General features: G+C 51.3%; 1 protein-coding gene across 1 annotated transcript in view; it reads right to left on the bottom strand.

Moving 5' to 3' along the window:
• Positions 1-12,128, bottom strand: part of LOC101001218 (casein kinase I) — a 48,364-nt gene extending 36,236 nt beyond the window's left edge. Inside the window, exon 1 of the mRNA XM_017945311.2 lies at positions 12,064-12,128. The gene's annotated coding sequence lies outside the window, so the exon portion shown is untranslated. The remainder of the gene's footprint in view (positions 1-12,063) is intronic.
• Positions 12,129-25,605: the final 13,477 nt, after the last annotated feature.

Below are 25,605 nucleotides of genomic sequence, written 5' to 3'. Positions count from 1 at the left end.
TACAGATAGAGAGACCGAGGCCCAATGAGGGAATGAGCCTTGTCCAAGGTCCCAGGCAGCATGTGATGGCAGCCCCCCATAGTTAAGAAGCTAGCTTCAAACAGTATTCTATGACCAGGTACGGTGGCTCACACCTGTAATCCCAGCACTTTGGGAGGCTGAGGCAGACGGATCACCTGAGGTCAGGAGTTCGCGACCAGCCTGGCCAACATGGACAAACCCTGTTTCTACTAAAAATACAAAAATTAGCTGGGCATGGTGGCATGCGCCTGTCATCCCAGCTACTCTCCAGGCTGAGGCAGGAGAATCGCTTGAACCTGGGAGATGGAGGTTACAGTGAGCCAAGATCCCGCCATTGCACTGCAACCTGGGCGACAGAGCAAGACTCTGTCTCAAAAAAAAAAAAAGGAAAAAAAAGACGCTAACTTCAAATAGTATTCTGCGGCCAGGCACGGTGGGTGACTCATGCCTGCAATCCCAGCACTTTGTGAGGCCAAGGTGGGCAGATTGCCTGAGCTCAGGAGTTCAAGACCAGCCTGGCCACCATCTCTACTAAAAATACAAAACAAAACAAAATAAAACAAAACAAAAAAACTAGCCTGGCATGGTGGCAGGTGACTGTAGTCCCAGCTATTTGGGAGGCAGGAGAATTTCTTAAACCCAGGATGTGGAGGTTGCAGTGAGCTGCGATCCCACCACTGCACTCCAGCCTGGGCGATAGACCGAGGCTCTTCTGTCTCCAAAAGAAAAAAACAGATAGTATTCTGCCACTTTGTAACAGTGTGACACTAGGCAAGTTCCTGAAACTCTGAGTCTCATATGTAAAATGAGGATAATATAAATCACAAAAACAATGTAGCCCAGAAACAGCCCTGAATAAGAGGAAAATGCTTATATTACAATGTTGCCATTCTTAGAAGTGGAGCAGAGTCCAATGCAGGGCTCCTGACTTGGGCTCCTCTGAACACCTGAGCCCTGCAGGCTGTATCCCCCGCCTCTCCTTTTCTTTTGTCACCCGTCCTCTGGAGGGGCCAGCGCCAGCCCCTTCTAAGGTGGGGGTGAGTTGGAGATATGGAAACTTAGTTGGGTCCAGGGGAGCTGCTAGCTTTGCCCTTCTTGGTCTTGGCTCTCGAAGGCCCCCTGTGGGAAGCTTCTTAGGGTCCTCCCCTTCTCAGGCCCTGCTCATGGAGGGCCCATGGCCCACAGGCTTCAGAGGTCCCCCCACCCCCAGCCCTGCCAGCCTGAAGATGCTGACCTGGGCACTCTCCTCTCCTCACCCAGCTAGGCCTTGGCTCTTTGTTCCCAGACCCTTCCATGATGTCCCACCCACCCCTGACTGTTCCCAGGACACAGCTTTGGCCCCAGGCTCTCTTTTCAGGCATTTCTCCCAGGGAACTTCAGCACTGGGCCGTGCCCGCCGTGCCCCGTCAGGTCACTCCTGCTAGGGCTTCCTCCCTCCTCTTCCGTCTTCAGCGGAGAGGCAGCAGGGCAGGGTAGCAAGGCCTGGGTTTGGTCCCCGGTCAGTCAGAATTTTAGCGTGACCTTGGAGAATCCACAGCCCCTCTCTGAGGGGCTGGACAAAGTGAGCTCTAAAGCTCTCAGTCTCCCCAGCTGAAGCTAAGGGCAGGGCTGGATGGGCACGGCCCCTACACTCCACATCCCGGGCGCAAAGTTGAGACAGACCCTGAGGTGACAAATCTGGGCTCAGTGGGAAAGAGCTCTCCCTGCACCCCTTATCCCCATATTCAAAACCTGAGCAGCTCCCATGAGCCCTACCTCCCAACTGCATTCTGAACCCAGCCACTCTCACCACGTGTGTCTTCCACTTGGATACTACATGGCCTGTTAACCACTGAGATCTGACCTTGGCTACTGAAAATATACCAGTGGCTCCTTCTTCCCTTAGCATGAAATTCACATTCTTTCCCAGGGCCTGCTATGATCTAGTCCCTGCCTGCCTCAGACCCATTTCAAACCTCACTCTCCCTCCCTCACTGTCTGTCATCTCACCATGCCTCAGGGCCTTTGCCTGGCTGTTCCTCTGCCTACAATGATCTCCCCCAATCCTCCATGACTGCCTCCTACTCAAGGCTCAGATAACAACTCGAAAGTCACCTGTGCACAGAAGCCCTCCTTGATCTGTCCTCAGTGGGCTTCCTTCCCCTCTGTCCTTCCTGTACTGGCGATACCCTGCTTTTTTTTTTTTTAATATGGTGTCTCAGTCTGTCACCAGGCTGGAGTGCAGTGGCGCGATCTTGGCTCACTGCAACCTCTGCCTCGCGGGTTCAAGTGATTCTCCTGCCTCAGCCTCCTGAATAGCTGGGATTATAAGTGCATGCCACCACCACGCCCGGCTAATGTTTGTATTTTTAGTGGAGACGGGGTTTCACCATATTGGTCAGGCTAGTCTCGATCTCCTGACCTTGTGATCCGCCCGCCTCAGCCTCCCAAAGTGCTGGGATTACAGGTGTGAGCCACCATGCCCGGCCAGCTGCTTTATCTTCTTCATGGTACTTATGACTGGCTTATTAACTTGTTTATTTTTAATGCTCTTAGGGTCTCTCCAAGACAAAGAAATCTCCCATAGGTGCTCCTGTGGGTACCCAACTGGTCATGGGTGCCCCGTAAATACTTGTGCAATGGTGATGTTGTGTGTGATCTTGGGGGTGAAGGCAGGGCCTAACACTTTCCATTCTGAGCCAAATGGTCCCTAACAGCCCTCCCTCAGGGCCACCTCGCCCCACCCACCCCTTCTCATGGTGGCTGCCTGTCCTCCTGCTCTGCTTGGGCCGTCTGTCCACCTGCTCCGCTCAGCATTCCCTGTGCTGCTGTAACTCCCAGAGGAGCCAGGAGCGCCTGTCACATGTCCCCAGGAGCAGGGAGCACTACACAAATCCTCGGCACCCCCAAAGGGCCACCCATGCCCGGCCTCCAGCTCACCCCTGTCTGCTTCCCTCCCCCAGCTTGGCCTGTCACTCCGGCCCTATGGGCTCCTCTGACCCCTCTGCTCGGCACAACATCCCTTGTTTGTGCTGCAGTCAACCAGCGCCCAAACCTGCTCCTTCCGTCCTCTGAGAAGCCAGGGCTTCCCGTTCCCAGGTCACACAACCACTCATTAGCTGGGCTCCGGGAATGAGGGTGATTGCTGCAACTAATAATCCCGATGCCCACAGCAGCGCTCCTCGCTCGGCATAGTTGGTGCGACTCATCATCCTGCCACATCACACGTTCACCCACAAGCATTTCCCGATGCCAACTCCTTGCAGGGCCTCAGAGGTCTACGCTGGCCCCAGCTTGCCAGGAGCTGACGATCCGACAGAAGAGGCTGAATAGACACAAGAAAAAAGAGGGACCTACAGTATTGAGAGAATACGCTAGACAGTGACTGCCACAGGAAAGTCAGTGTCTGGGGGCAGTGGTGGTACCAATTGCTGGCAAGCAGCCCTCTCCCCTTTGTGATGTGGGCAGTTGTCATTCTTGTAATTTTATCTGAAGTGCTACACAAATACAGCATTGAGACAAGTCTCCGACCCCTTCTTCCCCTGCCATCAGACTGTCCCCCTAAGCCCTGTCTATAGAGAAATTCTGGAGTTGACACTGGGGTGGAAGGGAGGAGGCAGGACTTGAAAGTAGGTGGGATGTTGGCCGGGCGCGGTGGCTCAAGTCTGTAATCCCAGCACTTTGGGAGGCCGAGACGGGCGGATCACGAGGTCAGGAGATCGAGACCATCCTGGCTAACCCGGTGAAACCCCGTCTCTACTAAAAAAATACAAAAAACTAGCCGGGCGAGATGGCGGGCACCTGTAGTCCTAGCTACTTGGGAGGCTGAGGCAGGAGAATGGTGTAAACCCAGGAGGTGGAGCTTGCAGTGAGCTGAGATCCGGCCACTGCACTCCAGCCTGGGCCACAGAGTGAGACTCCGTCTCAAAAAAAAAAAAAAAAAAAAAAAAGGAAGTAGGTGGGATGTCAGGCATGGTGGCTTACGCCTGTAATCCCAGCACTTCGGGAGGCTGAGGCAGGCAGATCACCTGAGGTTGGAAGTTCGAGACCAGCCTGATCAACATGGAGAAACCCCGTCTCTACTAAAAATACAAAAAATTAGCCGGGTATGGTGGCGGGTGCCTGTAATCCCAGTTACTTGGGAGACTAAGGCTGGAGAATCGCTTGAACCCGGGAGGTGGAAGTTGCAGTGAGTCGAGATCACGCCATTGCACTCCAGCCTGAGGTTGCAGTAAGCTGAGATCACACCATCCTACTCCAGCATGGGCAACAAGAGAGAAACTCCATCTCAGAAAAAAAAAAAAAAAAAAAAAAAAAAAGGTAGATGGGTGCCAGCCGTGATGGTTCACGCCTGTAATCCCAACACTTTGGGAGGCCAAGGCAGGCAGATTGCTTGAGGCCAGGAGTTCAAGTCCAGCCTGGCTAACATGGTGAAATCCCATCTCTACTAAAAATACAAAAAAATTAACTAGGCGTGGTGGTGCATGCCTGTAATCTCAGCTACTTAGGAGGCTGAGGCACAAGAATCACTTGAATCTGGAAGCCTGAGGTTGCAGTGAGCCATGATCATGCCACTGCACTCCAGCCTGGGTGACAAAGTGAGACTCTGGCTCAAAAAGAAAAAGAAAAAAAGAAAATAGGCCAGGCGTGGTGGCTCACGCCTGCAATCCCAGCACTTTGGGAGGCCAAGGTGGCCAGATCATGAGGTCAGGTGATGGAGACCATCCTGGCTAAAGTGGTGAAACCCTGTCTGTACTAAAAATACAAAAAATTAGCCAGGCGTGGTGGCACTTGCCTGTAGTCCCAGCTACTTGGGAGGCTGAGGCAGGAGAATCACTTGAACCAGGGAGGCAGAGGTTGCAGTGAGCCAAGATTGTGCCACTGCACTCCAGCCTGGGCGACAGAGCAAGACTCAGTCTCAATAAAAAATAAATAAATAAATAAATAAATAAATAAATAAATAAAAGTAGGTGGGATTTGGATGCTGGTTGGCTGGGGAAGGAACAGCCCTGAGCAATAGCTGAATGGTAGGAACCTCAGATATTCGGGGGTGGGAGAGGCCCACTGTGGAGAGACCAGTCAAATGGCACCCAGGCCTCCCTCAGGGGAGAAGGCTGAAGAGGAAGGGAGAGGTAAGAGGATCTCTAATCCTAGGAGCTACCTAGGAGATTTATCCAATGGCTTTGCTCAGAACAGCTTAGAGTTTTGCCCATGGACAGGAAGAGAGAAAAAAACTAGGATTTATTGGATGGACAGCATGCAGGCTCCACACTGGGTACTCAGCACGGAATCTGGTTTCATGCCACAGGAATCTTGTGAGCTGAAGATCACCCCACCCATTTTGCAGGTAGAAACCTGAGGTTCACCAGGAGTTCAAGATCAGTCCAGGCAACAAGGGAGACCCTGTCTCTATTCAAAAAATAAAAAAATTAGCTGGGCATGGTGGCACATGCCTATGGTCCCAGCTACTCAGGAGGCTGAGGAGAGAGGATCATTTGAGGCCAGGAGATCGAGGCTGCAGTGAGCCAAGATCATGCCACTGCACTACAGCCTGGGCAACAGAATAAGATTCTATCTCAAAAAAAAAAAAAAAAAGGAGGAAACCTGAGGCTCAGAGAGTTTAAGAGAATCTGACCAAATAATGCATAAAAGTTAAGGAAGGGCTGGGTGCAGTGGCTCACCACTGTAATCCCAGCACTTTGGGAGGCTGGGGTGGGTGGATCACAAGGTCAGGAGATCAAGACCATCTAGCTAACATGGTGAAACGCTGTCTCTACTAAAAATACAAAAAATTAGCTGGGTGTGGTGGCATGCACCTGTAGTCCCAGCTACTCAGGAGGCTGAGACAGGAGAATCAGTTGAACCCCGGAGGCGGAGGCTGCAGTGAGCCAAAATTGTGCCACTGCACTCCAGCCTGGGTGACAGAGCGAGACTCCATCTAAAAAAAAAAAAAAAAAAAAAAATTGGCCAGGCACAGTGGCTCACGCCTGTAATCCCAGCACTTTGGGAGGCCAAGGCGGGCAGATTGCCTGAGCTCAGAAGTTCGAGACCAGCCTGGACAACACGGGAAAACCCTGTCTCTACTAAAAAATACAAAAAATTAGCCAGGCGTGGTGGCGTGTGCCTGTAGCCCCAGCTACTGGAGAGGCTGAGCCAGGAGAATCACTTGAACCCGGGAGGCAGAGGTTGCAGTGAGCCAAGATCACATCACTGCACTCTAACTGCCTGGGTGACAGAGTGAGACTCCGTCTCAAAAAAAAAAAAAAAAAAAAAAAAATCGCTTAGGAAAGACTTCTGTTTACCTCTCCAGACCTAGCTTGGAGCCTCACCCTGCCTTGGGGACTGGGCACCTTCTGCCTTTGTCTCCCTCAATGCATGGTAACTGGGCCCTCCTCTCAGGACACCACAAGTTCGATCACCACTCCAGAAGCACAGGGATTCTGGTGACCGTGAAGGTAGCTGACTCCAAAGCAGACGTCTGCACCCCAGTAGGTTCACTAACTAACCCAGCGGGGTGTGAGAAGAAACAAAATCAGAATTTGTATTCTTTCGTTTTTAATCTGAGCCTGCTAAATATTCTGCTTCAATGTATGTTTTCTTAAATTTATTTATTTTTTGAGAAGCATCTTGCTCTGTTGCCCAGGCTAGAGTGCAGTGGTTCTCTCTCTGCTCACTGCAACCTCTGCCTCCTAGGTTCAAGTGATTCTCATGCCTCAGCCTCCCCAGTAGCTGGGACTATAGGTCTGTACCACCACGCCTGGCTAATTTTTTTTTTTTTTTTTTTTTTTTGAGACGGAGTCTGGCTCTGTCTCCCAGGCTGGAGTGCAATGGTGCCATCTCAGCTCACTGCAACCTGTGCCTCCCGGGTTCAAGCAATTCTCCTGCCTCAGCCTCCGGAGCAGCTGGGACTACAGGCGCAAGCCACCACGCCCGGCTAATTTTTGTATTTTTAGCAGAGATGGGGTTTTGCCATGTTGGCCAGACTGGTCTCAAAGTCCTGACCTCAGTTGATCCACCCACCTCAGCCTCCCAAAGTGCTGGGATTACAGGCATGAGCCACCGCGCCCGGCCGATTTTTGTATTTTTGGTAGAGATGGGTTTTTGCCGTGTAGGCCAGGCTGGTCTCAAACTTCCGGCCTCTAGTGAGCGGCCCGCCTCAGCCTCCCAAAGTGCAGGGATTACAGGCACGAGCCACTGCGCCCGGCCCCTAATGTGTTTAATAATGCACTATGAACATAGCAGAACATACATACCTAGGTTATAAATAGTAAATATACAATTAAATACAAAATGAATGCTCAAAAATATTTTTGTGGGGTTTTTTTGGTCTTTATGTTGTTTCCTTTCATATGTAGTCCTGCTGATCAAAAATATTTTCCCGGATGGGGTGTGCAACCAGTTTGCATTAGTGTTGGAGACCCCTGGAACCAGTTCTCACTTGAGGGGCAGCAGTGGTAAAGACTGCTTCAGGCTGGTGCAGTGGCTCACGCCTGTAATCCCAACACTTTGGGAGGCCGAGGCAGGAGGATCACTTGAGCCCAGGAGTTCGAGATCAGCCTTGGGCAACATAGGGGGACTCTGTCTCTACAAAAATAAAAAAATTAGCCAGGCATGGTGGTGCATGCCTATGGCCTCAGCTACTTGGGAGGCTGAGGTGGAAGACTTGCCTGGGCCCAGGAGGTCAAGGTTGCAGTGAGCCATGACCCCGCTGCAGTGAACCATGATTGCGCCACCATACTCCTGCCTGGGCAACAGAGTGAGACCCTGTCTCAAAAAAAGAAAAAAAAAAAAAGACTCTGCTTCAAGAGGCTGGATTCAAATCCTTAATTGGCTACTTTAAGCTCCAGGCTATGTGGTTGGATGAGTTTATAGAACCTTCCTAAGCCTCAGTTTCCTTATCTCAGAAATGGGGGTGGCAATAGCACCCACCTCAGTGGGGATTAAAAGAGTTGCTATGGCCGGGCGCGGTGGCTCATGCCTATAATCCCAGCACTTTGGGAGGCTGGGACGGCTGGATCACCTGAGGTCAGGATTTCAAGACCAGCCTGGCCAACATGGTGAAACCCCATCTCTACAAAAATACAAACATTAGCTGGGCATGACGGCAGGTGCCTGTAATCGCAGCTACTTGGGAGGCTGAGGCAGGAGAATCGCTTGAACCCAGGAGGTGGAGGTTCCAGTGAGCCGGGATGGTGCCACTGCACTCCAGCCTGGGCGACAAAGTGAGACTCTGTCTCAAAAATAACAATAGTAATACTAATAAGAAATCAAAGAGCTGCTATGCATAAAGCCTGTAGCTCAGAGCCTGGCACATGAATAGTAGCTGCGGTTATTAATTCAGCTATAGGAACTTGACCTAGCTACAGTTATTAATTCAGCTACAGAGCTGGGCCTGGCTGGGCCTTTTGGTGGGTCCAGAGGTGAAATGTACATGGGTCTGGCATGGTGGAGCTGATCTACTCAAGGAAACCCAAACCTAGGAACCGGTCATTATAGATTAGTGTGAGCAGGGCTAAGACAGAGACAGGGATGTCAACAGACACTGACAGAGTACAGGGATGCTCCGGGAAAGCCCTGATGCCTTGTGCAGAAGACAATAGAGAGATGTCTTTGAGAACACAGTGTCAGACACCCTCTTAGGTTAGAGAGGCAGTGTAGCCTAGTGATGAGGGGCCTGGAGTTAGACAGCCTGGGATTGAATTCTGGCTTCCCTTGGGCAACTTACTGAACCTTTCTGTGCCTCAGTTTCGGTATCTTTTTTTTTTTTTTTTTGAGACTGAATCTCCCTCTGTCGCCCATGCCTGTAATCCCAGCACTTTGGGAGGTCAAGGCAGGTGGATCACCTAAGGTCAGGAGTTGGAGACCAGGCTGGCCAACGTGGCGAAACCCCGTCTCTACTACAATTACAAAAATTAGCCGGGCGTGGTGTCGCGTGCCTGTAATCCCAGGTACTCGGGAGGCTGAGGCAGGAGAATCGCTTGAACCCGGGAGGTGGAGGTTGCAGTGAGCCGAGATCGCGCCACTGCACTCCAGCCTGGCAACAGAGGGAGACTCCATCTCAAAAACAAATAAATTAATTTAATTTAATAATATGTATCTATTTCGTAGAATGACTCTAAAGTGCCTAGAACAAGAGACAGCCACACCAGGTCCTCAAGAAGTATTAGCTATCAGATTTTTGAACAGACACGTTGTGGAGCTGCGACAGTTTCAAAAAGTGTCATTTCCCAGGCCCAAGGCAGTGACTTGCTTCTGGGCCCCAGTGCTATCATTCCAAATGACTAACATTGTGACTATGTAATGAACCACTTCCAATTTTCTGTGAATTGGAAGGTGACCGTCCTAATTCTGTTTTAGAACATCAGAGACCCTTAGATACCCAATTGTTAGGGGAGCCTGCTAACCAGATTCCCGTCCTGGAGTGGCAAGCCAGGCAGAAAGGGATGACCTTGAGGGGGATCACAGACCCTTTCTCTTTTTTTTTTTTTTTTGAGGCAGAGTCTCGCTCTGTCGCCCAGGTTGGAGTGCAGTGGCCAGATCTCAGCTCACTGCAAGCTCCGCCTCTGGGTTTACGCCATTCTCCTGCCTCAGCCTCCCGAGTAGCTGGGACTACAGTCGTCCATCATCTCGCCCGGCTAGTTTTTTGTATTTTTTTTTAGTAGAGACGGGGTTTCACCGGGTTAGCCAGGATGGTCTCGATCTCCTGACCTCGTGATCCGCCCGTCTCGGCCTCCCAAAGTGCTGGGATTACAGGCTTGAGCCACCGCGCCCGGCCACACAGACCCTTTCTATAAGATTATCCTAATGCTCAGACACTCCCAACAGGGCTCAGAGCCCTTTTTCTCTCATCCGGTGAGAGCATGCTGTGGGTGCACATTACAAAAAAGCCCAGTTAGAGAAACACAGCAAGCCCGCCAGGGTCTAGAAATGGATGGCTCTGGGAAATGGAGATTTCCCATCCCACTGAGGTGTGGCCACAGGTTCCCAGTACCCAGACCCCCTCTGAAGATGGCCAGGGAGTTAAGAAAATGAGGGGCCAGGGCCAGGCTCAGTGGCTCACACCTGTAATCCCAGCACCTTGGGAGTCTGAGGCGGGTGGATCATGAGGTCAGGAGATTGAGACCATCCTGGCTAACACAGTGAAATGCCGTCTCTACTAAAAATACAAAAACTTAGCCGGGCCTGGTGGCGGGCACCTGTAGTCCCAGCTACTCGGGAGGCTGAGGCAGGAGAATAGCATGAACCCGGGAAGGCGGAGCTTGCCGTGAGCCGAGAACGCGCCACTGCACTCCAGCCTGGGCGACAAAGCAAGACTCTGTCTTAAAAAAAAAAAAAAAAAAAAAAAAAAGAAGAAGAAGATGAGGGGCCAGGGTGGGGGTGTACAGTCAGAGATTGAGAAAGCCTCTCAAAGTGGGAGGAGGGCCTGGTACAAGTACAGCTGATGACCCAGCCCTGACATCCTCCTCTCCCCAACTCCCCCATCCAGGCATTTGGTATAGACACCCCTGGGGGAGTTAGGAGCCCTGGGGGCCAAACCGACTCGGTTACTGTTTCCCATGTGGAACTTGAACAAATCACCTGTCTTCTGAGCCTCAGTTTCCTCATCTGTACAAGGGGTTGGTTACTATGCCCCACCTCCACCCCCTCCTATTTATCTTCCAGTCCCCTCACTCTGAAGCTCGCCCAGAAGCTCATTCCAAGGGGATGAACCCATCTGAAGGCCTGGAGGTCACTGGCCCTGCCTCAGGGATCCTGTCTGTGTCCGGCCCGCACCGAGTGGATATGGACAGACCTAGTGGTTCACGTCCACCTGGCCCAGACTCAGAGATGTCTCCATTCTGGGGGTGTTCCCAGGAGCTCATCCCCGTCCTTCTCTCCCCAGCGCTTCCCGTTCTCTGGTCCTTCAGGTGTTTGTGGGGACAGGACCTACACAATTTAGCTCATTTAATCTTCACAACACCCTGGGGAGGTAGCTCTATGTACCCCCTTTCCAGATGTGGAAACTCATGGTTACAGGGAGCAAAGGTCTTTCTCCAGATCCCAGTGTTGGGGGTGGAGGCCTTGGCCTGTTTTTTTCTGTTACACGTCCCTGTCTCCCTTCATAATCTTCCACGGAGCGTTCAGAATGGGACCCAGCCATGGCCAGTCTCTCAAATGTTACATTATGCAGCCATTAAAACAATGATTACACATACACAAATGACTCACAACAACGAGAAAATGCTTATGACACAATATTCAGGAGAAAAGCATGACATAAAAGTTGCAGATACAGTATGACAAAATGATATGAAAATGGTTGCGCATGGAAAAAAGACCGAAGGGAAACACACCAAAATATCCAGAGTGGTTGTTTGTGTCCTGGTACTATGGACGATTTCTTTCCTACTTTTCTACTTTTCTACATTTGCCAAATAGTCAATCAGCATACAGTTTTACAACAAAGAAAAGCACCAATGATAATAATGATAATAATGAAAAGAATGATAGGGCCGGGTGCAGTGGCTCATGCCTGTAATCCCAGCACTTTGAGAGGCCGAGGAGGGCGGATCACCTGAGGTCAGAGTTTCGAGACCAGCCTGGCCAACATGGCGAAACCCTGTCTGTACTAAAAACACACAAAAATTAGCTGGGCGTGGTGGCGCATGCCTGTAATCCCAGCTACTCGGGAGGCTGAGGCAGGAGAATTGCTTGAACCCAGGAGGCAGAGGTTGCAGTGAGCCGAGATAATGCCAGCAACAGAGTGAGACTCCGTCTCAAAAAAACAAAACAAAGAAATAAATAATAAGAAGAATGATAATACATTCGTGGTTGAAATATTTGGAAACCTGCTGCTTCCTCTTCAACTTCCTCTCCTTCAATTCCCTCCAAAGTCTACCTTTTCAGGACAATGTGACTATAACCCAGAGGCAAGGGAGGATTTGGGAGAGCAGGCAACATCTCCACAGACTCATGCCCACCCCCTCCTCCTCTCCTTTGACCCGGCTCTCCTCTCCCTCGAGTGAGGACCCCCACCCCGGGCCCTCCTCCCAGCACCTACCCCCAGCTCCTCCTGGCGCTCACCTGAAGCTTGCTGGCTGGCCTCCTAGATGCGAGGTGCGCACACCTGTGCCTGCAGGTGAGGACTCCGCTGGGGAGTGCGCGGAGAGGAGGGAGCCGGCCGGGGGCGGGGCCGTGACGTCACCGGCCCCGCCCCGCGCCGCTTCCCGGCCCCGCCCCGCCCCGGCTTTCCGGCCCCTTGGGTTTCGTGGTTCTCGTGCTTATGGGGTGAGGCGCTGGGACACTTCTCCCGGCAAGCATGCCCCACATGGCCTGGGCCCCGGGCATCAGCCGCGCCTGCCTTGGAGGGAGCCTCCTAGTGCGGCCCTCGGGGGTGGGCGGACTGAAAGGGGAAGTCCCACTCTCCCAGATGAGCATCTTTCTGATCTCCCAGATCAGAAAGAGCTGGGATCCCCCACCCCACCTCCACCCCTGGGTTACTTAGAACTCACTGGGGCCTCGGACTTCAGGTTCAGATCACCTGGAGTAAGGGATGACCTCGGAGGGATGAGGAACCTCTCAAATCCCTGTTTCCTTCTCCTCGCAGCCCACGCTCTGTACTTCTCTTGGCCCGCTCCAACCCCTAAGGGAGAGATGGGCACATGAAGATCAGAGCGTTTGGGTCAAGTTATCTTTGGCTGTGACACCTGTGCTTGGGAAACTGTATCTATCTTCTTTGCATTATCTGAGACTGTTCGTATTTTTTTCTTGAAAATATCAGCCTGCTGGTGGTGGCAGAGATAAGGGTCTCTGCGCTGTCGGACAGGTTCCAGCTGCCCAAGAGTCTTAAATTAGCGTTTGCCTTAGAGCAGCAATTCCATTTCTGGAAATCTCTTCCAAGGAAGTCATGCAGAATACCTGTTCATTATGGAAATCTTTTTATTTCCTTTATTTCCTTTTTTTTTTTTTTTTTTTTTTTGAGACAGGGTGTTGCTCTGTTGCCCAGGCTGGAGTGCAGTGGTGTGATCACAGCTCACTGCAGCTTCGAACTCCTGGGCTCAAGCCATCTCTCCACCTCAGTCTCCTGTGTAGCTGGGACTACAGGCGAGCACCACACCCTTCTAATTTTTCCATCTTTTGTAGAGATGGGGTCTGTGGCCAGGCGTGGTGGCTCATGCCTGTAATTCCAGTACTTTGGGAGGCAGAGGTGGGTGGATCACGTGAGGCCAGATGTTCAAGACCAGCCTGGCCAACATGGCGAAACCTCGTCTGTTCTAAAAATACAAAAATTAGCTGTGTGTGGTGGTGCATGCCTGTAGTCCCAGCTACTTGGGAGGCTGAGACAGGAGGATAGCTTGAACCTGGGAAGCGGAGGTTGCAGTGAGCAGAGATCACACCACTGCACTACAGCCTGACAACAGAGTGAGATCCTGTCTCAAAAAAAAAAAAAGAGATGGGATCTCACCATGTTTCCCAAGCTGGTCTTGAACTCCTGGGCTCAAGTAATACACCTACCTTGGCCTCCCAAAGTGCTAGGGTTAGAGGCATGAGCCCCTGCACCCAGGCGTTGTGGAGTTCTTTTTAATGGGGAGGGTTGGGGCTGGTCCAAGTGTCCAGAGAAGGGGATTCTTTAACAGAGCAAACACACAATGAAATATTATGCAAGCATTAAGTTATGTTTACAAACAGCTTATAATGATATGAGGAAATATGTTATAATATTAAGAGAATAAAAGCAGGATGTCAATGTGTGGTGATAGCAGGGTCACAGCTGTACTTAAAAGCAAAACAATTTATGCACAAGGAAGAGTCTAGAAGGAAAATGCTCACTGGAACTATTTCTGGGAGGTGGCACTATGAGGCTTCTTTATTATCCTTCTGTTTTCCTGCTTTTTCAACATCTTATAAGCTTATATCACTTTTATAAAGTTTCTTCATTTTTTTTTAATTTTTTTTTTTTTTTTTTTTTGATACGGAGTCTTGCTCTGTCGCCCAGGCTGGAGTGTAATGGCACAATCTTGGCTCACTGCAACCTCTGCCTCTTGAGTTCAAGTGATTCTCCTGCCTCAGCCTTCCGAGTAGCTGGGATTACAGCCACATGCCACCATGCCAGCTAATTTTTGTATTTTTAGTAGAGGCGGGGTTTCACCACATTGGTCAGGCTGGTCTCGAACTCCTGAACTCAGATGATCCACCTGCCTTGGCCTCTCAAAGTGCAGGGATTACAGACGTGAGCCAGTGCGCCCAGCCAAGTTTCTTTATTCCTTAAAAAGTTCCCAGTTTCAGGCCGGGCGCGGTGGCTCACGCCTGTAATCTCAGCACTTTGGGAGGCCGAGACGGGTGGATCACGAGGTCAGGAGATGGAGACCATCCTGACTAACACGGTGAAACCCCGTCTCTACTAAAAATACAAAAAAAAAAAAAAAAAAAAATTAGCCGGGCGTGGTGACGGGCGCCTGTAGTCCCAGCTACTTGGGACACTGAAGCGGGAGAATGGTGTGAACCCAGGAGGCAGAGCTTGCAGTGAGCCGAGATCGCGCCACTGCACTCCAGCCTGGGCAACAGAGCAAGACTCTGTCTCAAAAGAAAAAAAAAAGGTTCCCAGTTTCAGAGTGTGGTGGCTCACACCTGTAACCTCAGCACTTTGGGAGGCCAAGGCGGGTGGATCACTTGAGGTCAGGACTTTAAGACCAGCCTGGCTAACATGATGAAACCCCATCTCTACTAAAAATACAAAAATTAGCTGGGCACAGCAGCGTGCACCTGTAATCCCAGCTACTCAGGAGGCTGAGGCAGGAGAATCGCTTGAACCCGTGAGGCGGAGGCTGCAGTGAGCTGAGATCACACCACTGCATTCCAGCCTGAGTGACAAGAGCAAAACTCCATCTAAAAAATAAAAAAGTAAAAATAAAAATACAAAAATCAGCCAAGCATGGTGGCGGGCACCTGTAATCCCAGCTACTCAGGAAACTGAGGAGGAGAATGGCTTGAGCCCAGGAGGCAGAGGCGGCAGAAGCTGAGATCACACCACTGCACTTCAGCCTGGATGACAGAGTGAGACTCAAAAAAAAAACCAAAGTTCCCATTAGTTGAGCACCTACTATAATCTAGGATAAGCTCCTTTCATGTAATCCTTGCAATAGCCCTGGGGTAGGAATTCTTATTTGTTCATGTTACAGATGAGGAAAGGAGGGTCTGAGAGTTGATTCCCAAAGTCACATGTGTAGAAAGGGCCAGAGGCCTTTCTGTTCTAAGCCCAGTGGGGCCTCTGAGGCAGACTCCTGGTTAGCCACCAGGCTAAAAGGCTACCGGCCCCCACTGGGCTAAAGGGAGCCGGGGAGCTGAGTTTGTCTACCCTTGGGCAACAGCTTCAAAAAAAGGCAGTGTGGAAGGAAACCACAGAGTGTGAGGGGCAGAAGTCCCACCCTGCCTTCTTCCTGCCCCCTTCCTCCCACCCAGGGGGGGCTTTGAGGCTGGCAGTACCCACCCAGGAAGGACCCAGAGAGGACAGAGCTTCCCAGAGGTCAAGCTGCAAGACTGAGAGGTCAGCTATCAGCCCTATCCACCAATATTATAATATATATGCATATAATATGTATTATATAAAATATATGATATGTATATAATATATATTATATAAAATACATCATATGTATATAATATATATCCACCAATATTATTTTATGTATACATATATATAGCCGAGAGCAGTGGCTCAAGCCTATAATCCCAGCACTTTGAGAGGCCGAGACGGGTGGATCACCTGAGGTTCTAGAGTTTGAGACCAGCCTGGCCAACATGGTGAAACCCCGTCTCTACTAAAAATACAAAAATTAAATGGACACGGTGGCAGGAACCTGTAATCCCAGCTACTCAGGAGGCTGAGGCAGGTGAATCGCTTGAAACAGGGAGGCAGAGGTTGCAGCGAGCCGAGATCACGCTGCTGCACTCCAGCCTGGGCAACAAGAGCAAAACTCTGTCTCAAAAAAAAAAAAAAGAAAAGAAAAATGTCGATAGTTTTTAGTATATTCAAAGGTTTTGCAACCACTAATACTTTCTAATTCCCCAATTTTTTTCTTTTCTTTTTGAGATAGAGTCTAACTCTGTCACCCAGGCTGGAGTGCAGAGGCGCCATCTTGGCTCACTGCGACCTCCACCTCCCAGGTTCAAGCAATTCTCCTGCCTCAGCCTCCCGGGTAGCTGGGACAGGCACGTGCCACCACGCCTGGCTAATTTTTGTAGTTTCAGTAGGGACAGGGCTTTACCACGTAGGCCAGGCTGGTCTTGAACTCTTGACCTCAAGCAATATGCCCACTTCGGCCTCCCAAAGCGGTGGGACTATAGGTGTAAGGCACCATGCCCAGCCTAATTCCCCAATATTTTTATTGACCTAAAAAGAAACCCCAGCTGGGCACGGTGGATCACTCCTGTAATCCCAGCACTTTGGGAGGCCAAGGCGGGTAGATCATGAGGTCAGGAGATCGAGACCATCCTGGCTAACATGGTGAAACCCCGTCTCTACTAAAAATGCAAAAAATTAGCCAGGTGTGGTGGCGGGCGCCTGTAGTCCCAGCTACTCGAGAGGCTGAGGCAGGAGAATGGAGTGAACCCAGGAGGCAGAGCTTGCAGTGAGCCGAGATCACGCCATTGCATTCCAGCCTGGGCGACAGAGTGAGACTCCGTCTCAAAAAAAGAAAAAACAAAAAGAAACCCCATCCCCACTCGCAGTCGCTCCCCACTTCAGCCCTCCCCCCAGCCTCTGGGGACCACTAATGGACTTTTGTCTCTGGATTTGCCTCTTCTGGACATCTCGTGTCAATGGAATCAGCGCGTGGCCTCTCATGTCTGACTTCTTTCACTCAGCATCGTGTTTTCAAGGTTCATCCATGTTGTAATGTGTGTCAAGTCCTCCTTCCTTTTTGTGACCGAGTAAGATTCTAGACTGAGCCCCACAGTCTGGTTTAGTCGATTGCATCCTTGTGGGGTTTGTTTTGTTTTGTTTTATTTGTTTTTTTTGAGATGGAGTCTCACTCTGTCATCCAGGCTGGAGTGCAGTGGTGTGATCTCAGCTCACTGCAACCTCTGCCTCCTGGGTTGAAGCGATTCTTCTGCCTCAGCCTCCCAAGTAGCTGGGACAGGCACCTGCCACCATGCCTGGCTAATTTTTGTAGCTTTAGTAGAGACAGGGTTTCACCATGTTGGCCAGGCTGGTCTTGAACGCCTGACCTCAAGTGGTCTGCCCACCTCGGCCTCCCAAAGTGCTAGGATTACAGGCCACTACGCCCAGCCCTCATGTTTTTTTGTGTTTTTTTTTTTAAAGGAGTCTTGCTCTGTTGCCTAGGCTGAAGTGCAGTGGTGCAATCTCAGCTCACTGCAACCTCTCCCTCTTGGGTTCGAGAGATTCTCCTGCCTCACGCTCCCAAGTAACTAGTGTAACAGGCATTCACCACCACGCCTAGCTAATTTTTGCATTTTTAGTAGGGACAGGGTTTCACCATACTGGCCAAGCTGGTCTTGAACTCCTGACCTCAGGTGATCTGCTCCCCTCAGCTTCCCAAAATGCTAGGATTACAGGCATGAGCCACCGCGCCCAGCCCTCAGGTTTTTTTAAAAACATGCTCCACTACCTCCATATTTCCCTTAAGCTGGTAATCAAGTGTAGACCCTAGAGGCTGGTAGCTTGATTTGATTTGAATCCAATGACTTTATCAAGAATATTTTGGCCAGGCACAGTGGCTCACGCCTGTAATCCCAGCACTTTGGGAAGTCAAGGAGGGTGGATCACCTGAGGTCAGGAGATCCAGACCAGCCTGGCCAACATGGTGAAACTCTGTCTCTACTAAAAATACAAAAATTAGCAGGGCATGGTGGTGGGTGCCTGTTATCCCAGCTGCTTGGGAGGCTGAGATAGGAGAATCACTTGATCACGGGAGAGGGAGGTTGCAGTGAGCAGAGATTGCACCACTGCACCCCAGCCTGGTCAACAGAGCGAGACTCCTTCTCAAAAAAAAAAAAAGAGTATTTCATAGATGATATTGTGTCCTTCCTGGTGCACCAGAGCAGGAGACCCATAGGTGCGGGCTGCCCTACCTTTTAGTGACCTTAAGGTTAATCAATGGCTTTAGGTGTTGTTAGCCTCATCCTTCTGCTGCAAAGTTTCTCATCAATCTTTTACCCGGTGGATGTAGCATCTGTTGGTGATCATTGACCAGGCCAGCAATTTTACCCCTCAGTTACAGATTAAAAAACTGGCCAAGATGGGCATGGTGGCTCACGCCTGTAAGCCCAGCACTTTGGGAGGCCAAGGCAGGTGGATCACCAGAGGTCAGGAGTTCGAGATCAGCCTGTCCAACATGGTGAAACCCCGTCTCTACTAAATACTACAAAAATTAGCTGGGAGTTGTGGTGGACACCTGTAATCCCAGTTACTCGGGAGGCTGAGGCTGGAGAATCACTGAAACCCGGGAGGCAGAGGTTGCAGTGAGCCAAGATCTTGCCATTGCACTCCAGCCTGGGCGACAGAGCAAGACTCCATCTCAAACAAAAAAAAAATAAGACAACAAAAAAACCCCTCAAAAACTAGCCAGGAGTGGTGGCTCACACCTGTAATCCCAGCACTTTGGGAGGCCGAAGCAGGCAGATCACTCGAGGTCAGGAGTTCAAGACCAGCCTGGCCAACATGGTGAAACCCCGTCGCTACTAAAAAATACAAAAATTAGCCGGGCGTGGCGGTGGGCGCCTGTAGTCCTAGCCACTTGGGAGGCTGAGACAGTAGAATAGCTTGAACCCAGGAGGCGGAGGTTGCAGTGAGCCAAGATGGTGCCACTGCACTCCAGCCTGGGCGACAGATCAAGACTCCATCTCAAACAAAAAACAAAAACCAAACAACAGAGGTCAAGAAGAAGAGAAGGGATTTGCTCAAGGTCCCAAGACTAGTCATAATTGATAGCAACTACACATTGGGCCCTTGCTCTGCGCCTGGGACTGTTCTAAGGGCTTATCATGGGCTGACTCATTTAATCCTCTCAACAACCCCCTGCGGTTGGCCTTATGTTATGTTCCTCCTTTTCAAATGAGGAGACTGAGGAGACCCCAAAATGGTGGAGGTGCCACCTTTGATGCATCGTTTGCTAATTCACGTCGAGAGATCCTGGAGGACCGAGAAACCAGAAAACACAGTTCTTGCTCTGTTAAGTGTAGACATGGACAAGGTGATCAGAGCCATAGAGAGAAGGGATGGGAGTCACAGAAGTTTTCCCAGAGGAGCTTCACTGCAGCTGGGCCTTCAAGTATATGTAGGAATTTGCCATGGCAGTAAAGGCAGAGGCCCACCATCTGAGTCAGGCCTGAGGTGTGATTCGAGTCGGGGCAATGGGGCAACGACTCCATTCCTCATCAGAGACAACGTCCCGTGAATGTCTGCCCTTGGGCAGGAGGAAGAGGGAGAGGGTGTGACTTGGCCCATTGCATACTTGGAGTTTGTAGACAACATTACAAGATGAGGATTGCTGAGAGCACTGGACTATGAGTCTGAAGATGAACCTTCTTCTTCTTCTGCTTTTATTTATTTATTTATTTTTGAGACAGAGTTTCACTCTTGTTGCCCAGATTGGAGTGCAATGGTGCGATCTTGACTCACCTCAACCTCCACTTCCTGGGTTCAAGTGATTCTCCTGCCTCAGCCTCCCGAGTAGCTGGGATTACAGGCATGCGCCGCCACGCCTGGCTAATTTTTGTGTGTTTTTAGTAGAGATGGAGTTTCTCCATGTTGGTCAGGCTGGTCTCGAACTCCCAACCTCAGATGATCTGCCCGCCTTGGCCTCTCAAAGTGCTGGGATTACAGGTGTAAGTCGCTGTGCCCAGCCCTGAAGATGAACCTTCTGTGGGCTGCAGAAGACGCCTGGGTGCTGTACTCACATGCGGTCCCTGCCCTCGAAGGCCTAACATAAACGGATGGCTATGGAACTGGGGGTGAGTTGTTTCTACCCCAGAAGGGGGAGAGGTCACCCAGCTCTCGTCCTAGCTCCAGCTTCAAGATTCGGACCAGAGAGATTCACCTCAGTTATCAGAATCATTGACTTGAAAAGAGCCCCAGCAAACCCGGATTCAAAGTGCCCCTTGCAATATATGTGTATTTGCTTCTACGTACATACAGTATCTCTGGATGGGCCCAGAAGAAAAATATTTGCAAGTCATGCTTTCTTTAATATATAAAAAACAGCTACAAATCAATAAGAAAAATACCACCAATATAATATAAAAATGACTAAGAATAGTAAGAGACTGTTCCTAGGAAAGAAAATACAAAGGTAGGGGACAGGGAGGAAGGGAAACTGAGAGGGAAGGAGACTGTACTGTACCCTCTTTGGTAACTTTTTTTTTTTTTTGAGACAGGGTCTTGCTCTGTTGCCCAGGCTGGAGTGCAGTAGTGTGATCTTGGCTCACTACAACCTCTGCCTCCCAGGTTCAAGCGATTCTCCTGCCTCAGCCTCCAAAGTAGCTGGGATTACAGGTGTGCACCACCACGCCCGGCTAACTTTTTGTATTTTAGTAGAGACGGGGTTTCACCATGTTGGCCAGGCTGGTCTTGAACTCCTGACCTCAGGTGATCTTCCTGCCTCAGCTTCTCAAAGTGCTGGGATTACAGGCGTGAGTCAATGTGCCGGCCAACTTTTGAATTTTGATCTATGTGAAAACATTTTCCATTCCATAAATTGAATTAAATTAAATGACCAATTTTCCCATTTTACAGAGAAGGAAACTGTGGGTCAACAGAATCTGCAGGCTCCTCTCCCACAAGGCCCAGGGTGACGGGAAGAGGACCTGCCACCAGGCGTCCTCGGGAGGGTGCTCCCCTTGGTTTCCTGATTTAATGCTCAGCTGCCTCTCCAGTTTGCAGATGTGGAAACGGAGGCACAGAGTGGGAGAAGGACACCCCAGGCTCACTGGCTGGGGTACAGTGGGGATCCAACACCCTCCCCGAGCCCCGTCACCACACAATGCCACCCCCAGCGAGGCATGACCAAGTTCTCATTTTACTGGCACCGGCCTTCTTCAGTATGAACTTCCTGGTAGTTTGACCAAAGTGGACAATTGTTTCCCCAAATTACACTTTATTGGAAAAAAAAAAAAAAAAAGGCTAAGCCAATGGAATGAATGGTCACGGGACTGGACAATTTCAAGGCAGATTTACTGGGGACTTGACTCGGCTAGCCATGCCATTCATTAGTTTACTTGGGGAGTTGACTTTAAATTTAGTAGGCATTGAATTCACTGGCTTTCTGAATGGGCCTGGATTTGGAAAGAAATTCAATTAACCGGTTCTTTGACTAAATTAACAGAGTTCTTTTTCTGATACAATTACGGCAGTTTCTTGGAAGACTTCACTTGCCTCTTCCCTGACGCTTCCGTGGACCTTACCAGGGAGTCCTGGGGGCCGTGGGTGAGTCCCGCAGCTTCAGCGGCTGATTCCGAAGGCTGCTGCTTTCCGAGCTGGGCCCTGGGTCACGTCTCCTAGGAGCCCCTTCCTCCTGGTCCACACTGGGTGCTAGCAAGGTGTTTCTAGGACTGCTTCCCTATCAGGCTCTCAGCTGTTTTGGGACAGCGACTGTGGGGCTCACCTGGGTCCGGGCGCTGGGCAGAGGTCTTAGCTCAGAGCAGGGGCTGGGCAGGGTGGGAGTGAATTCAGTGGAACTGACCACAGGCCTCCTGATTCCAAGGCTGAGGGACTCACGCTTCTGCCCCAATGGGACACCGAGCTTAGTTCTTCTCTCAGAGAAGGCAGGTGCTTCCCAGTTGACTCCAGTCATCCACCACCCCACCCCATTCCGGCCAGCACTGAGCACCCACAAGGCCAGATCTCCAAAGTGCACCAGGCTTTACAGTTTACAAAGAGCTCCCACCTTCTCTCTGTAATCCTCAGAGCAGCCCATGAGGGCAAGGGGGTCGCTTCTCTCTTACAGCTGAACGGCCCCGGGCTCCCAGAGGGGCAAGGCCTTGCCTAAGGTCACATGGCCAGTGGGCAGGGAATATCAGGACTCCAGGCTGAGCCCAGGAGGTGTGCAGAGATCATACGGGGGACTCATCCTGTGCTAGAAGCAAGGCGGGATGAGGGCTGGAGGGTCTTAGCTCTTGGAGCACGAGGTTCAGTTGAGCTGGGGCCAGTAGAAGGTCAGAGAGGATGCCTGGCACTCCTAGGAGGTGAGAGGTGGCCACAGGAGTGGGAGGGGGAAATGGAAGGCGACTTGCTCACTCAAGCATCAGCAGATCTGAGGGCCTGCCAGGGGCGTGAGCAGGAGCCTGGCCGGCCCCCCCAGACTGCTGCCCTCAAGAGACGCAGGGCCAGGATTGAGGAGGAGGCTGGGAGGCCACTCACCCGTGCTTTGCAGGATGAGAAAGGCTGCAAAGAAGGAAGAGGGCAGCTCTACCTGGGATGATGGCCAGGAAGGCTGCGCAGAGGAGGTGGCGTTGACCTGGTGGGGAAATGATCATTCTCCTGGCCAACCCGTGCCCCTCTCTGTCCTAAATGCTTTTCACACTCTGCCCCTGGAGGCTGGCGCTATTAGCATCCCCACTTAACAATGGCTGGAGAACCCTAGTGGCAGAGGTCAGTGACTCGCTCAAGGTCACAAGGCTAGCCTTGAACCCTGGCAGGGGGGCTCCAGGGCCCAGCTCTTGACCCCAGCTGCCTCGGGGCACAGAGGACTCCCAGGCAGGGGACAGCAAGAGCAAGCCCATGGGGCTGGGAATGGGCGGCTTTCAGAGGACAGGTTTTTCCACTCATTTTTGCTTTTTGCCTAGAAGCGGAGGGAGGAGCAAGCTGGAGGTGAGCAGACTCAGTTGAATCCCCACCATGTGAGCTTCCGACTGTGCAACTCCACCTCTCCAAGCCTCAGTCTTCCAGTCTGTAAGATGGGGCTAAGATTCCCGCCTTGAAGCTTATGAAGACAAAACCCAATGCCTGGTGTACAAATCAGGTGCTCAGGAAAGTGGGTTCCTGTCCCCCCTCACACCCCTGGGGAGGTCAGGGACAGAGTCCGGAAAGGTCTCTTAGTCCAGGCCACCTTGTATACAGAGAGCAGGCTTGTCACTGGCCAGAGGCATCCTCCAGAGAAGGAAATTCTTTGAACCTCCAGATGCTGACAGCGTGGGGGTGATGGTGGTGATGAGGAGAATGGGGATGAGTATGAAGGCGGTGACGAAGAGGGTAATTCTGGTGACTAAGTTCTGGTCACTCCCTGACATTCAGGCAGGCCAGGACAGGCTTGGCTAAGCGCTGAGCATAGCTCTGGGGGGCGGGAGGCGGTGAGTGAGGGTGAGCACCCAGCTAACTCTGCTATGGGGATGATGCACCTGTCACTCTGTCACCTGACCGTGCCCCACCCTTGGGTCATGGCCTTGATAATTCCCTGTCCCCACCTTTGCTCTCTGATGGAGCACATCCTGTGGGATTGGCTGCCCAGAAGGCCACATTCCCTAGAAAGTTGTACCCAAAGCCCAGAGAGGGGAGACACCTCCCTGAGGTCACACAGCAAAGCTAGAGCAGGACAGGAACCCAGAACTCCTAACTCTGTGGGGCTGTCCCTACCAGTCCCACCTCCTCCATGGAGTTCAGAGGTTGGACAGAAAGGCTGCAATCAACCAATCCCTCGACCGATTCCAACTGAGCCCCTACTTTGTGTTGGCTCCAGGAAGGGCCTGGAATTTGTCAAGACGGCCTTCAGAGGATGCCCCTGTGAGCCATCCAGGGGGCAGAGGAGAGAGCAGAGTCAGCCTGCCAGGCTGGGAAAGGGCATTCCTAGAGGAAGGGAGGGCGAAGGCCAAGGGGTAGCAGGGACGGGCAAGGCATGGTCTAGATGGAAGTAGAGGCTGCTGGGAGGCTGCTCTGAAGCTGCTCCTTGAGCTGGGTACAGGTGCCCACAGGGCTAGGGCAGGGCCTGCGCAAGGAGTGATGGGAGAGGTCAGCAGGTCGAGTGCCAGGAGCCTTAAATGCCAGACCAAAGACTCTGGATTGTGTCTTGTAGACCATAGGGGTCCTAGGAGGTTTTTAGCAGAGGACAGATCTCAGGGTCTTCCCAGATGGCAGGGATGTGCGTGACAGCCGGAGTAGGGGTGGGGGGAATGGTAAGACTCTAAGACTCCCTGAGTTACAGTGACCAAGAGGCCTTGTGAGCATGTAGCATCTTGTCCAGTATGACTCTGTGTGGGGAAGACTGGGAGATAGCAGGATAACGGGCCCCTGGGCAGAAAGACCTCATTTTTTGTTGTTGTTGTTATATTTAAGACAGGTTCTTGTTCTGTCACCCAGACTGGAGTGCAGTGGTGCAATCACGGCTCACTACAGCCTCAACCTCCTCCTGTGTAGCTGGGACTACAGACGCATGTTACCACACCTGGCTAATTTTTAAAATATTTTTTGTTGAGATGGGGTCTATGTTCCCCAGTCTGGTCTCAAACTCCTAGCCTCAGGGGATCCTCCCGCCGTGGCCCTCAAAGTGCTGGGATTGTAGATGTGAGCCACTGTGCCTGGCCAGGAAATAATTAATTTTTAAAATTGTGGTAAAATACCTATCATATAAGATTTGTCATTTTAACCGGTTTTAAATGTAGGTTCTGTGGCACTAAGTATTCTTTTGTCGGGGAGGGGGACAGAATTTCACTCCTGCTGCCTGGGTTGGAGTGCAATGTCGCGATCTTGGCTCACTGCAACTTCTGCTTCCTGCGTTCAAGCGATTCTCCTGCCTCAGCTGGTCTCGAACTCCTGACCTCAGGTAATCTGCCTGCCTCGGCCTCCTAAAGTGCTGGAATTAGAGGAGCGAGCCACCGCACCCGGCCGGCGCTAAGTATTAATACATCTACACTACTGTTCTGCTCCCCGAACTGCCCGCCCCATCTCCAGAACTTACAGGGAACCACACAACCAGCTCCTTCCTGAGAGCTCAGAGGACAGGCTGCCTCCTCCAAGGAGTGGTCCTGTCTTCCCAGGCAGAGAATTTCTGCAATAAGCCTTAGGCCTCGCCTGTCCCCAGATCCCTGCCCAGAACCCAAACATGGGCGGAGCCTCCACAGGGCTTCCCACCCAGCCTCCTGCTTCCACAGAATGGGATTCACTCTGGCCAGAGGAGGAAATTCTTTGAACTTCTTTGAAGTCCATGATGGTGATGATGATGATGATGGTGACAGTGGTGACGATGGTGGTGATGATATGATGATAGTGATGATGATGATGGTGACAGTGGTGATGATGGTGATAATGGCGATGATAATGATGAGGATGATGGTAATGGTGATGATGGAGAGAAGGAGGAATCTCTGGCTCTCCTGCTGATGTCCTTCTCTGACCAGGGCAGTCTCTGGAAGCCAGGATCATGTCTTTTCCCACCCTCTGCCAAAGGTGGGACTGGCCTGGGTTGGAATGTAGGGTGGCAGGAGCGTACCACATCTCCGTCACTGTGATGGCAACAGCCCCATCCCTGTCCCTCACAATGGCCCTGAATGTGGCCCTGGTTGTCCCTGCCTGTGTCCTTCCTTGTCCCCCCAACCAGGGGGCTCCTGGAAGACTAGCCTGGTGCGCCTCCTTCACTGGCCCCCCAACATGGGCCCAGATCCAGTGGCTGAATGGCCTTC

This window comes from Papio anubis, chromosome 16 (genome assembly GCF_008728515.1).
Source record: "Papio anubis isolate 15944 chromosome 16, Panubis1.0, whole genome shotgun sequence".
NCBI classification, from domain to species: Eukaryota; Metazoa; Chordata; class Mammalia; order Primates; family Cercopithecidae; genus Papio; species Papio anubis.
This window is presented reverse-complemented; position numbering and strand designations above follow the sequence as displayed.